This window comes from Chaetura pelagica, unplaced genomic scaffold (assembly GCF_000747805.2).
Source record: "Chaetura pelagica isolate M959 unplaced genomic scaffold, ChaPel_1.0 scaffold10, whole genome shotgun sequence".
In the NCBI taxonomy this organism is placed as follows: Eukaryota; Metazoa; Chordata; class Aves; order Apodiformes; family Apodidae; genus Chaetura; species Chaetura pelagica.
This window is the reverse complement of record NW_009952263.1, coordinates 11,784,556-11,798,115: the sequence shown is the minus strand read 5'-3', so window position 1 is coordinate 11,798,115 and position 13,560 is coordinate 11,784,556.

The window sequence follows — 13,560 nt, the reverse complement described above, 5'->3', positions numbered from 1 at the left end:
GGAGGTTTTTTGTTATTGAAACTACAAGTTATTCCTTCAGTAACTACCTTCAAGATTTAAGGGGAAAAAAAAAAGTATTTCTTTGACAACTTGTAAAGGAAATGGGGAGTAGCCTGCCTTTTACCTGTCTTTCTGCATTGGAAAAATGCAGTTGGCTTTCCAGAGAGCAGGCATCCTTCTGGTTGTTCCTTGGCCAACCAAAATACTATACACACATTTGCAAAAACTACTTACTAGCTCTATATAAGTGTGTATATATATAATTTGTTCTTAAATGTTGTTTGCAATAGCTTTAAAGATGTGATTTTTCATGAGTGGGTTTGTTTGCCTGCAACACTTGGCTGTTAGCACTACCAGTGAAAGAGTTTTGTCAGCTCTTTAGTTTTCCAGGAAATTGTTGATAATGAAAATTTTCCTACCTTCTCATAAAGAAACAGGTTAAAATGTGCAGAGTTGCTGTAGAAACATATTCAGCCTCTGGGTGTTGCTCTTGGACAGCACTGATGGCAGACTAGTGTTTTGTAGAGGAGTTCTTGAAGCTGCATGTTGTTGGATGAAGAATGTAAAAATGTAGTAGGTAATGGGCAAGAAACAGCACCAGAGGACTTGGGAAGCCCTCAGGTACAGTAACACAGTCCATAGTGAACAGAAGATATGACCTTGGCAGATCCACCTCTGATATTAGACTTGGTTTTCTATCCTTAAACCAATTAGTTTTTTTTAATGGAATAGCATGTAAGATACTTTATCCTTTTTTAAATGAAATTATAATTATTTTTTTAGTTTCTCTAATGTCAGTATAACCAATGATGGCAAAACCTATGTTGAAATATTTTTAGGCAGATTTTTGGTTAGTGTAATAAATATTTTCATTACAGAAATGAGAAGAATAATATGTTGGTTTATGTCAATGAAAATAAACAGATTAGCAATTTCCTGGGATGCTTTCCAAATACTGATTGCAGTCTTTTGCTATTAATAAAAGGCTAAGTTTAATTGTATTTAATGTTAAACAATCAGTAGAGGTGAGAAGACTAACCTGATGCTTTGTGCTGTGCTGTGTCGTATACATTAGAATAAATTTTTGCAGTTTTCCTGCTTCAGAGTCCTTGCAACATAAAGTTTATTTCTTAAATCCCCAAACTGCTAAACTTCTTAGTTTTCTGGAACTGGAAGCTTCTGTGTATGTCTGATTGAAAAAATTGCAGTCCCTTCAAAATCTCTTCACCATCTGTAAGACGATTTTTACATGCAGAATGTAGCAGAGGAGATGGATTTTTTTTTTTTAACTGCAGTAAAACTTTAAAAACCTTTTGGTGTCAGGGAAGGAGACAGTTTCCCATTTGAATGAAATGTTGATTACAGTCTTAGTATCACCAGTTCTGTTTGTTTCTACTTTGACCTTTTCTGTGGTAATTTTGTAGCTGTGGCTTTCTTCTCATTTCTTACTTGCCGAAGGCCTTAAGAAAATAGGTTGGTTCAGGGTCATGTTGCACTGCTTTTCTGCCAAAGCTGAATGGTAATCCATGGTAATGGAGTGCCTGCTGTTTAATTTGAGACGTTTTTTTCCCAAGTTCATCTCGTCTGAATTAGAAGATGGGAGCTGGGAGAACTCAGAAGGGAGGTTGAAACGATCTTGTAGGAACTGTCTGTCTCCTTCCTTACTTGGTGCTTCTGAGAAGCTGAATTGATGCTTAACTTCATTCTTCCTTGGAATCAGTAGTCTCCAGTTTTGAGCAGTGTCCTTGCACAGACCAGGTCAGTGGGGGAACCTTTAGGGGCTGAATATTGCTTTCTTGGGAAGTAAGGAGTTCAGTTGCTGTCATGGGCTCATGACATTTGTATCTTCTGGTGGCCTGTAATGGTAAGCCTGCAGGTCTTGGTGCCAACAACTTCGATTCATGAGGACTGTTACCTTCGTTAGCTGCTCAGATTTGTTTTCTCTCTGCACTCCTCACCTTGGTGTGTAGGTATCAGTTTTGGCTTTTGCTCAGGACATCATACCTAAGTCAGCTGCTACAGTCACCTTGTAGGCTGTAGGCCTGGTAGCAAAGTCATCTAAGAGAAAATGCTTTATTCAGGCACCTGCAAACAAGCCCTTCCTCTGGCATAACCTAACCTAGCCCTCAGACCTGGAATAGGGCTGGTTTTCTTTGTGAATAGGAGTTCTTTTAGCAGACTGGGAGAACATCAACATTTCTTTTCTTCATGGTTTGGGTGAAGCAGTGGGAACTACTCCTTTCTGAATGTTGCACCTCTGGTCACTTCTGGAGACTCAAGGTGTTCTGTTCACTACCTCTTAATCTTCATATCTACCCTAACATCTATAATAACATTACTACATCTTTCCCCATAGTTTGCTTCTTACTTCATTATTATTTAGCACTTCTGCCTGTGTAGTGTGGAGAAGGTGGGAATTTTTTGTACCTCAGAATAGCTTTCTGCAAGAACAGAGGCCTTCTTACAAGCACTCACTCACTAGTATTTTAACGATTTTTTTCCTGATGGTGGCTGCAAGTTTGTACAGCCTGCAGGTTAAATTATATTCCATTAAGGGCAGCTGCCTCAAGGACTTCCTCTAGATAGGCAAAGATTTATTTCATCTGCAGTCATGCCATTTCCCCAACTTACAAGGAAATAGCTATTAATTAATCCGGATTTCAAACTGGGAGTCTAGTAGTTTGCAAGTTGATGGCTTTCTAGAGCGTGGTAGATGTTTGAGAGACAGAACTTCATTCATATAATTTAAAACAGTGGTGAAAACTTGTCTTCAGGTTTCTGGGTGTGTGCTGGCAGGCACTAAGATTATGCATCATGCCACACTTTGCTGGCACCCCCCACAGCAGTTATCTTGAAACATGCATTTTTCACAGCAGAGATGCTGTGGCTGGATAGACTGAAAACAATTCTCAGATTGTCCTGTCCTTTAGCATTGTGGACAGATCTGCTGCTATGACATGGAATTATGTTCTGTTAGTGCCAGCCTGCATTGTGGTGGGGGCACATGGGCTCAGTTATTAGAGTTGGGTTTTGGCAGCTTTTTGCAGTCTGCAATGCACCAAGATCACACCATGTAGAAGTATTTTCATAAACTAAAGCCATTTGAATTGGAATATTTAAAAAATATATTTTACTATCCCTTTTGTCTAGCATCTGTGTGTTACAGCTGCAAGGTATGTTACTGGTAGGTGAGGAGGAACAAGGCTTTCCCTGTTGTGTGGAGACATGGTGTTGGTTTGTGTTTGTTACCCCTCTGCTTTGCCAGTAGTTAGTTAGCTGCTTGAAGGTGGGACCCCCTTCCACTTGCTGCACAGCAGAGCTGGGAAAGCTTGCCAGAACTCCCTGACACTCATTTCTTCACTTGTGAACTTTCAACATTCAAATTCCCTGCCATCTTAATGATTGGTAGCATGGTCAAGCAGACTGGATCTGTTCTGTCTCATCCTGATGGTCCCAGTGTTGGCCACAAGTTATTGGTATCCTAGGAGTTTAATCAGTTAAAGCTAGTCAGTTTAGCAGCCCTCTGGCTTCTTTATGATCTCCTTGCTCAACTTCATGGCCTGGTGTCTTAGCAGAGCCAAGAGCTGTAACGCCTGGCATCTATACTGGATACTGACAGACTTGACAGCTCTGGAGAAAGTCCTTGTTTGAAGTGGAAGAAGATGGTGCATGTGATCCTTGGGGCTTTGAGATGCTAGATATTCTTCCTCTAGATAACAGCATGTTTTTCTCTTACCAGGTGTTTTTTGGATTTTCTGTTCTCCCAGATGTAGCCTAGGTTGCCTGTGCTGTTAAAGTGCATGTTATGGCCTTGCAGTCAGTACATGGTTGCATTTAGTTAGTTCCAAGGGCTGAGGGAACGTACTGTAATGTCTCCATCACTTGCTGAGTCCGCCATGCATTGCTGCAGCTTCTCTTTCTAATCAACTTCTTGAGAACATTTTTTCTGTTCCATCCTCACTCTGGTAATAAGGTTTCTGTGTTGCTCTCAAAGACAGCCTGTTTGTGGCGTTACTAGAACATGAAAATCTGTGAAGTGCAAGTTTCTTAATAATGTTGCCTTATGTACCCTGTGCTGCTACCGCCTGCTCCCCCACCTGCTAAGAGTAGAGCAGACACAGGGGCAATCCTTGAAGGACAATAGAAGAGTTAAGTTCCCATAGATGGTCTTTCGAGTGTTTTGATGTTCAGCAGAAGGATTTTAAGTGGTAATTAGCACACTTCAAATTTTTATGCTGTATTTGCATGAACTGTGGTAAACTGCAAGCTGTGCAAGTCCTGCCAGCAGAAACCCTGAACAAACATACAAGGAGCCTTGAGCAGTGTAGAAGTCACATGCAACTTAAGTGTGCAAAGCCAGCACAACTCAGGTTTTCTTTGTGTACAAGTATCACACTTCGAGTTCACAGAACTGATTCAGTTTCCTTCAGGAGTGAAACCAGGAAAATTCCTTTGGGGCAAAGGTTGGAGATGCTTTCATCCAGCTACTTTGATGAAAGCTGGATGAGTGCTCCAAAGTAAAAGCCTGGTGACCTTAATATCAGAAGATGCAGGTGGAGGCTGCTGGATTTGGAAGTGGTTGTATTTGAAAAACTTTTTTTTTCCTCATAAGACTTTGCTTAAAGTTTAAGTTTACTTTTGGGAAATGCAGTTCTGTTCCATAGAAACTAATTTAACTAATTTCCATCCTAATTTTAGGTAACTGTCAAAAATGATGATTCCACAAGAGTAATGCCAACTTCTTTTTGAAGGCTGGTTTTTACTGATGCTCATGTTGCAGGTGCACAGTTGTCATAAGCTCATCAGTCTGCCTGTAATTTTTATTCTCTGTCCTTGCCAGCAAGAAGTAGAGCTGTTATTTATTTGTTCTTCTAGCTGTCACCTTTCCTCAGTAAAGTTTTGCTTTGTTTTCTTAAATCTAGTTGGAACCCTTTGTTTGTCTGTTTCTAACTTCTCCATTGACCCAAGGCTTGCCTACTATGGCTGTTTTCTCTGCAACTTTCTGTAATTTTTTTTTGGTGAAATAATAAGTTATTGAATTTGCATATTCATTTTTGTAGCATCTGGATGTGTTTCATGTTATAGAATGGTTTGCATTGGAAGGGGCCTTTAAAGATCATCTAGTCCAACCTCCCTGCAGGGAGGAGGGACATCTTCAACTGGATCAGGTTGCTCAGAGCCCTATCTGACCTGACCTTGAATGTTTCTGGGGATGAGGCAGCTACCAACCTCTTTGGGTGAACTGGGCCAGTGTTTCACCACCCTCATTGCAAAACGTGTCCTTTTTTTATCTAGTCTGAATCTACCTTTATTTATAGTCATCTGCTTCTGCTGGTGGAGACAGAAATGGTGTGGGAAACTCAGGAAGATACTGGGTACCAATGATTTTTATTTTTTAACACCACTTTTTCCTTCCTGTGTATTTCTGTTCAGGGAAAGTCTCTAAAAGAGGTTTCCATAAGAAGCTGAAGAAATCTACACTGAAACTAGTTCTAAGCAATACATCTGAAAAGTACTTGGTAGTGTCTGTAGACAAGCACCCATTCCCTGTTCCAAAGCACCTTTGCAAGAGCACAGCATCAGAAAGCAACCTGTTAGTGCTGTTAGAGGGGCCAAGATGCTGCACTTGCTTTGTTGAAAATTTAACAAACTTTCTAGTCAGAGCACAGTGACAGAACTGTATATTGTGTTAATATCTTAATGCTGTGCCTCAGGGCATGTATAAAGTTAATCTTTTGGCATTTTTATTTGCTTACTGGCTCAACCTCACGATTCATTTTTTATCTTCTAGAAGTTTCATTTATGACTGTCATTTAATTGATGGTAACTACAAATTACACTAGCTGCAAAGGAATACATAAAAGAAATGCAAGTAGTATAATTTGAAACATGGTAATCTTAGTAGCCTGAGTCATGAGTTTCATCATCTACTGCAGTTAGTATAATTTTATGATTCATAAGTCTATTCGTTTCTTTTTTTAGTGTGTCATCAGATAAATAGCTCAACAGTAATGTGGCAGAATTGTCTTGTCTCACCCAAGTCAGAGCAGAGAATGCAGGTTTGATTGTTCCTATGTGTACATAGTAAATATGTCCCTCTGACTTCTTAAATCTTTAGTGGAGCAATTGCTGATTAAGCCATTCAGATTATCAATGACTGCTACCTCAACCTAAAATTGATACTTTGTTCAAATTGTTTTGAAATGCTTTTGTTTGTTTTCTGAGGTGACCTACCACCATAGGTCAGTGCACAGACACTTAGAGGGTGATCCTGGGCTGACTTAACAGGAAGCAATCAGCATTTGCTTAATTTTAAGTCAGTGCTACTACAGAAGTACTGTCAGGGCCCTGAATGGTTGATGTGTCTAATTTAATTAAGAAAAGCTAATATTTTCATCACTCTCTGTGGGTTCACTTTCAGTTTTAAATCCTCAAATTGTGATTTATTTTGGAATATCCCTTCCTTTTAGGTGCCATGCCAGCAACAGCACCTGTCACCTACTAACTTAATTTTGAAATTTGAAAAGATCTGTGGAGAGATCAGTCTTTAGATAGGTAGGTAGAGATGTTACTCAGTCAGAACTTGCATTATTCGGGAGGATGAATTTGCTCTAGTAATGTTGATTGCTTTTTCAAGAACCAGTGTAGTGAGGAGAAATAAGTTGTGAGCGTGTGAATATATGACCAGCATCTTTGTACCCATTGTTTTTAATTATAAAATCAGCAACCTCAGTTCTTGTAAAGCTTCTAAGCTTATGCTGAAGTACATGTCATATAAGCATATAAAGTGCTGAGGTATTTGCTCTGGCCACAGGCCTGGCAAAGCAATGATATAAGGCTTGAAGCCGCCTTTACTGTAATGAGATAAGGCAGCTGTCTGGCAGGTATGAGAGAGGTATGTGTAAGTACTATGGGGTGGAAGATGGGCTGGATAACTCTTTTGGAGTTCTACTTGGCTCTGTCTTTTGTAATTATTTTTTTAAAGACAATTTGCCTTAAGGCATCACTTTTAGATAGGTTGGTTTCATCAAGAAAAATGTGGGAACTTGGATTATCTTACATTGGGCAAATGAAAATGTCAGAATATGTCTTTTGCAGATGTTAGGGAAAGGAGACCTAGGTTAACTACATGCAATTGACGTGTCTGCAGTTCCAGCCTTAGGAAGCTTAAAAAGTGGCTGGCCTTTTCTCTGCTGGAAGCTGCACACGTGACTTGTTCTGTACCAAAGGCAGCTTGACATTTGCAGGGACCTGCAGCACTCAGAGTAATAGGTTCTGCCTGCAGGGATGACTTCAGCAAAGGCTTTACCAGTCGTCAAGTCTTGTTCAGTACATCTCTAAATCAGTTTTAAGGCATTTTAATTTATTTTATACAGACGCCTGTTGTCCTTAACTAGTTGTCAAATGCAGTGCTGCAAGCAGTAACTGTCTTTTGTGGCCAGAATGTTATGGTTATAGGATTAGTAATATACCAAGCCTTGTTTGGATACAAGGCTGAAAACACCCACGGATGTCTCATCCTGTCAGAAAACATTCTATTTAGAGTATACTGCCTATAGGTCTGATCTGCCATAGGGGACAAATTGCCAGATAATACACTGGCTGCTGGTAAATTGTTGTCAGGCTGGGCAGGAAGCTGTGGTTACATCAGTATTCATATCGCATCCCCCCACCTCCCAGAAAATCTGCTTCAAAGTAGGACTGTGTCCCATGAGAGGGGTTACCAAAATCCTATCTGCTAGTTTTATGCCTTTTTTTTTTTTTTTTTTAAATGATACTTGATGATGAAAACAGGATCTCTTTTTTTTATACAGGTTGTCATCTGCTGTTGATTCCCCATCTGCTGTGCTTGTTTGGCATATCTGTAGCAGGGCTAGTTATGATGATCTAGTCACATTTGCCTTCAGGTGGGACAGTAAACAGCAGAAGGAGGTGAACTTCTGAGAAATCCACCTCCTGCTTTTGTTCAGCTGTCCCCAGTAGCAGTAGCATTACAAAACTAATCATACACACAGTGTGATGCAAGCAGACTTGTTTTTTGATGTGCCAAGTGTTCCAAAAGAGATTAAATTTGTAGAATGTTTTAGACTATCCTCTTTACAGCATTATGCATTAAGCTTGCCATGCCAATCCATGGTTCACCTGCACAGTTCAGTAGAGATTAAGCCATAGTTAGCAATTAAATTTATCCAGATGTTGACACCTTTAATTCTTTTTTTCCATAACAAGTGTGTAAAATGCTTGTTGGAAACTATATTTGTAGTTTGTAGAAATTGTAGTTGTTGGTTTTGATGCAGGAAGAGAGGTTTGCATCCTCATAATTTCTCAATGTGTTGCTGTATGAGAGAAATGCAGCCTCTTCGGGATGATGATTAAGAAACGTGTGTGTAAAGCACTTGCATTCACTTCTTTTTTTGTGTGTGCTGTGACTCAACTCAATTACTCTGCTCTAGGAGTCAGTAAACGTTAGAGCAAAGCCTGTTTGAACCCAAGATCTTTGTCTCCTAACTTTGCTGCTGACAAAGATACAGAAAGACATTCAAATGTATCTCATCTGAAAGCTGACATTTTAATTTAATATTCCGCAAGATGATGTGAACAACTCGGGGCGTGCCAGAGCAGAACTTGCAACTGTCACAAGTGTGTGGGTAGACAGTTATATATGATGTACCCATGCTATGAAGAGGGGAAAAAAACACCCAACCTTCCCCCCCCCCGCCCCCATGAAAAGTTTGTGGTAAATTGATTTAACCACATAGCTGTTGATGTGGTTACTCCTCCTGACTTAGGTTCTGATTTCTTGTTTGAATATTAGGCAGACTTAGGACTAAAATGTCAGAAAATCACAGAATAGGTAAGGTTGAAAGGGGCCTCTAGAGATTGTCTAGTCCGACGTCCTGCTCAAAGCAAGTTGCTCATGACTGTCCCCAGTCAGGTGTTGAGTATCTCTAATAATGGAGACAGCAAACCTCTCTGATAATGTTTTAGTTTCTTACCATCTTTACAATAAAAAAAAGCTTTTTCTTATGTTTGATGGAATATTCTGTATTTCAGTTTGTGCCCTTTGTTTCTTGTCCTTTCATTGGACACCACTGATAAGAGTCTGTTTCAGTCTTCTTTACACACTCATCAGGTATTTGTTATTTTCACCTCTGAGCCTTCTTGTCTTCGGGCTGAGCTCTCAGCCTCTCTTCATGTGGCAAATGCTCCAGTCCATGTAGCCATCTTCATGACTCTTTGCTGCACTCATTCTAGTACGTCTGTGTCCCTTTTGTGCTGGGGAGCCCAGAACAAGACCTAGTGGTCCAGAGGAACTAGTGATGTTGAGGGGAAGGATCAAGTCAAGAAGGATCAAATGAAGCATCTCTCTTATGAGGAAAGGCTGAGAAAGCTGGGAATCTTTAGCCTGGAGAAGAGAAGCCTGAGGGGAGACCTTATTAATGCCGATCAGTATCTGAAGGTGGAGTGCAAGGAGGATGGAGCCAGACTCTTCTCAGTAGTGCCCAGTAACAGGATATGGGGCAATGGGCACAAGCTAGAACATAGAAAACTCTGTTTAAATATGAGGAGGAACTTCTTTACTATGAGGGTGATGGAGCACTGGAACAGGCTGCCCAAGGAGGTTGTGGAGTTCCCTTCCCTGGAGATATTCCAAACCTAGCTGGATGCAGCCCTTGAGTAATATGCCCCAGAGAATCCTGCTTTAGCAGGGGAGTTGGACTAGATGTTCTCTAGAGCTCCCTTCCAACTCTGACAATGCTGTGATTCTGTGATCATCTCCTTTGACCTACTGGCAGATAGGAATGGTGCAGACTTGGAGTGCTCCTATCCAGCATGAATTCAACATAGTAGCTACTGCAAAGGGGTAAGTGTGTTCTCCTGTCATGATCACTGAGAGATAAAGCTGAGTGCTCTTTACTTTCTAGAGTACTGGGCTTTGTGGCTAGTGTGCGAGGTGATGAACCAAAGCCTTGGAGGTTCTCATTCTTGTCCACATGGCATCACTGGTGCAGATGTTCTTCCTGGCAATCCTTTGCTGGGATTTACCAGTGTTGTTTGGAAGACCAACTTCAGAAGCGCTTCAAATGCTGGTACTCAGACTTCTATGATGAAATTGCTTTGAGAACACAGAAGAAATGAGAGGTGACTCTTGTTAATGCAGCTGTCCTTGAAAAGGAGTAATCGGAATTTTTGAATAGTTCTTTTGGCTAAGAGCATGCTTGAGGTACCTGATGCTTATTAACGTTCCTACTATGGAGAAGCAGGTAGGTATTTTGAGTCCAAGATCTTACTATTATATTTTTTTTAAAATGCATTTTTTTGTAATACGTGGGTCAATCAAACTCACTGACAGACCAGTCATCTCATGACACTTTAATTATTGCTGTTTCATTCTGAAAACAAAGAACTCTGTGCAAAACCTCCTTCTATAAGGAAAGGCACATACACGTAATTATAGGATGCTTTTGGTGTTAAAAAAAATAATAAAAAATTAATGACTAATACGTTTTGCTGGTGGAACTGACAGCTGTAACAAACCTGCTTCTCTCATCAGCTGTAAGTTTTTCATCCCTGTGTTGTACTAATGAATAAATCATCTTATTACAGAAAATTGCATTCTAATTGCTCCTGTGTCAGTCTGTTTCAAGTTAGGTTTAAGCAGCAAGGTTCCCTTGGTGCCTGGATTTTCCCTTGCTGCTTGACTGCTGAGCAGTCACATCTAAAAGTGCCTGGGAATGGACTTGGAGAGGAAAGAACAGGGAAGGAGCTGGAAGAAGGCAGGAGACAAAGGGAGAGAAGGGCAAGAGAGGATTTGAAAGGGATAAGGAGCAAATACAGGAGACAGAAGAAAAACCTGAAGGAACTGTTGAATGGAAGAACCAAATGAAAGACACTTAGAAAAGCTAGTGGGCTGTGAGTGGGAAGAAAGGGAGAATGAGTCAAAACTACAGCAACACTTTCTGTTTTAGCCCTTGTATGGAGCGGCTCGTGGGAGCTATAGTGTTGTCCATTTTGGGTGACAGGAACTTTTCCTCAAGCTCTGGAAAGTTGTTATGGTCTAAGTTCTCCATTTCCTCACTTAAAGTGTTGCCTGGGAAACATTAATTAGTCATTTAAAACTGTAGAATAAAGGAATGTATCCCCTGACCCATCCCCCTCATCAAGACAAATTATCAATTCTCAGATAAGAGCAAATGGCAATTTGAGCTTTGTGTAGTAGAGAAAGTTCTTCCAAATTAACTGTAACTAAATGACTTGGAATTCATCCTTCGACTACCAACTGTTGAGGCTGTATCAACTCTCATATATTGATTTTGTTTAGGTTGATTAGAAAGAGGAGTGAGAGCAACTAAGACTCCCTTGAAGAAAACTAAATGCATCTGTATAGAAAATTTAAGTCTTAATTAATTTGGTTTAATGACTAATTTAATTGAAATGTCCCATTGTAGAAAAGGCATTTGGAAATGATGGTGCAGCTCCTAAGTGACTGATGTAAACATTTGCAAAAGGGAAAAAGAGTTGGACTTTGTTTTACTCTTCTAGACATCTAGAATTTTGGCGTCTGTTAATTTTGTAATGTGAAAGCAATCTTGCCTACCCCATTTTTTATGAAAGACTACTAGTGGGATCATGCACTATAAGCAAATCAATCTGGCTAACTGAGGCAGGATGATTCTTTGTTTTAAGACCGTTTACAGTTCTCCTATAGGTTGTCTATAAAACAGCTTTGTCTCAAAATCTGGACAAATGGAAGAAAAGGTGTTAATGCTAATTATTCAGAACCTGATTTTTCAACCTGGTATTTCTGGTTTTTTTCAGGGAAAATATGGAACATTTCCAACATGCCTGAATTTTATTGACAGAAGTGCTAAACAAAAAGTAGTCTTACAGTGAGCAAAAAAAACCCCTTTGGTCTGCCTTTCCAGGATATAAAATAGAAAGGAGACCCTAATCCTTGCGTTTTTGTTTGCCGAGTCTCTGCCTGAGAAGGTCTGTATTACTGCAACTTGTTCTGAGAAAAAAGTCACTGTGGAGGCTGCACAAGGAGTGTGTGTGATCTGTGTTTTTATTTCAGGTTTGAGTGTGGAAACCAATGGGCAATCATTTGGTTTAATTGGGATAAATGAATATGGAATTCAGTGTCTGTTCCAGCAAAGGCAAAACTAACCCAAAAAGATTAATGTAATTCCTTAATTACTTTTTCTGTATGAACACAGGCAACCTGAGTTTAGCGTAGACCTAAATGCAAAGGTTTGTTACAATTTCAGACTTAAATGTCCTATCAAGAATTTCTCTTCAGTCTAATTGTCACCATGGACATTATGTTGAAAGAACATAGTGATTTGCAGGAATTGGTGTCACGGGTTGCTTTTAATTAAGGGTGTTTCAGATAAAGTGGTTTCTATTTTTGGTGTTGTTCCTCTTAGCCACTGTTTTCTCCTTCCTGATACTTGAGGTACCTCTTGCTGTCAGTCTCCGTGATGTGTTTAATGCTTTCAGGTAACTGGACTGCTTGGTACCTGTTCTCCTGAAGCTGTGGGATTTCCAGGGAGAGGTTGAAACTGTGCAGTCATCAGGGAATTTAACACCATTGTCTGTGTACCTTTTGGCATATTTGCTTGCAGCTGGGTTGAAGGATTCATTTGCACTGACTGTTTTCACTCTTCCTGGAGTTTAAGCACTAGGATTACTTCACAAATGGACATTAGTTACTATGGAGAGAGGGGTTGGTATAGTGAAAAGACACTGGTAAGAAGTCCTGTTAACAAGCTAGGAAAGAGAAGGTAGGCCATGATATTATAGTGCGCTGATTCTGACCTGTTATTCCTGTTATTTGAGTCTTTGGCCAAAAGCAACTGAGAACAATGTGTAATTAATCAGCAAACAATGTTTTAAACCTTTAAAATGAGGAAAAAAAAAAAAGGTTTGGTTTGATAATGACCAAAACTAGACATTAAAAACATAGAAATGGGATAAATGAGTTGTGAAAGAATATGCAGTGAGAATAGGTTAAATTAGTGAGAAAGACTGTATGGTCAGCTTAGAACTGATCAGGTGCCCATGTAAGCAAGACTAAGGAATTGGACAAAATGGGAGAAAAACTTCAACGGCAGATGGTTAGGGTCACTGAGAAGGGTCACTTCTCCAGGTTCTGAAAGAGGGAGCAGAAGGCACTGGTAGTACATAGGTAGAATCTGCGGAGGGAGAGGACACTGAAGGTCTGTCCGCAGGATCCTGAACATCACATGAAGCATCAGAAAAATTAGAGTGGAGGCACTGTGGGCAAAGGCTGATTTCTAGGAAGCAGTGTTACAAAGGCTGAAAAGTTAGTCTTTGGAAGAGGCAGAGATCAAGCTTATCTCTATACAGCATCTAGTGAGAACTGTGGCTGGACACTAAATGTGCAACCACAAGACCATGGGTGTGTCTAAACTGTTGTGGTCACTTTTGCCATGCAAAGTGAAACTGAGCTGAATGCAGAACAGAAAGAGGAGGAGAAATCTCAGACTAGAAGGCATGTGTGTGGAGACAACCCTTGTCAGTGCCATCTTTCTGGTT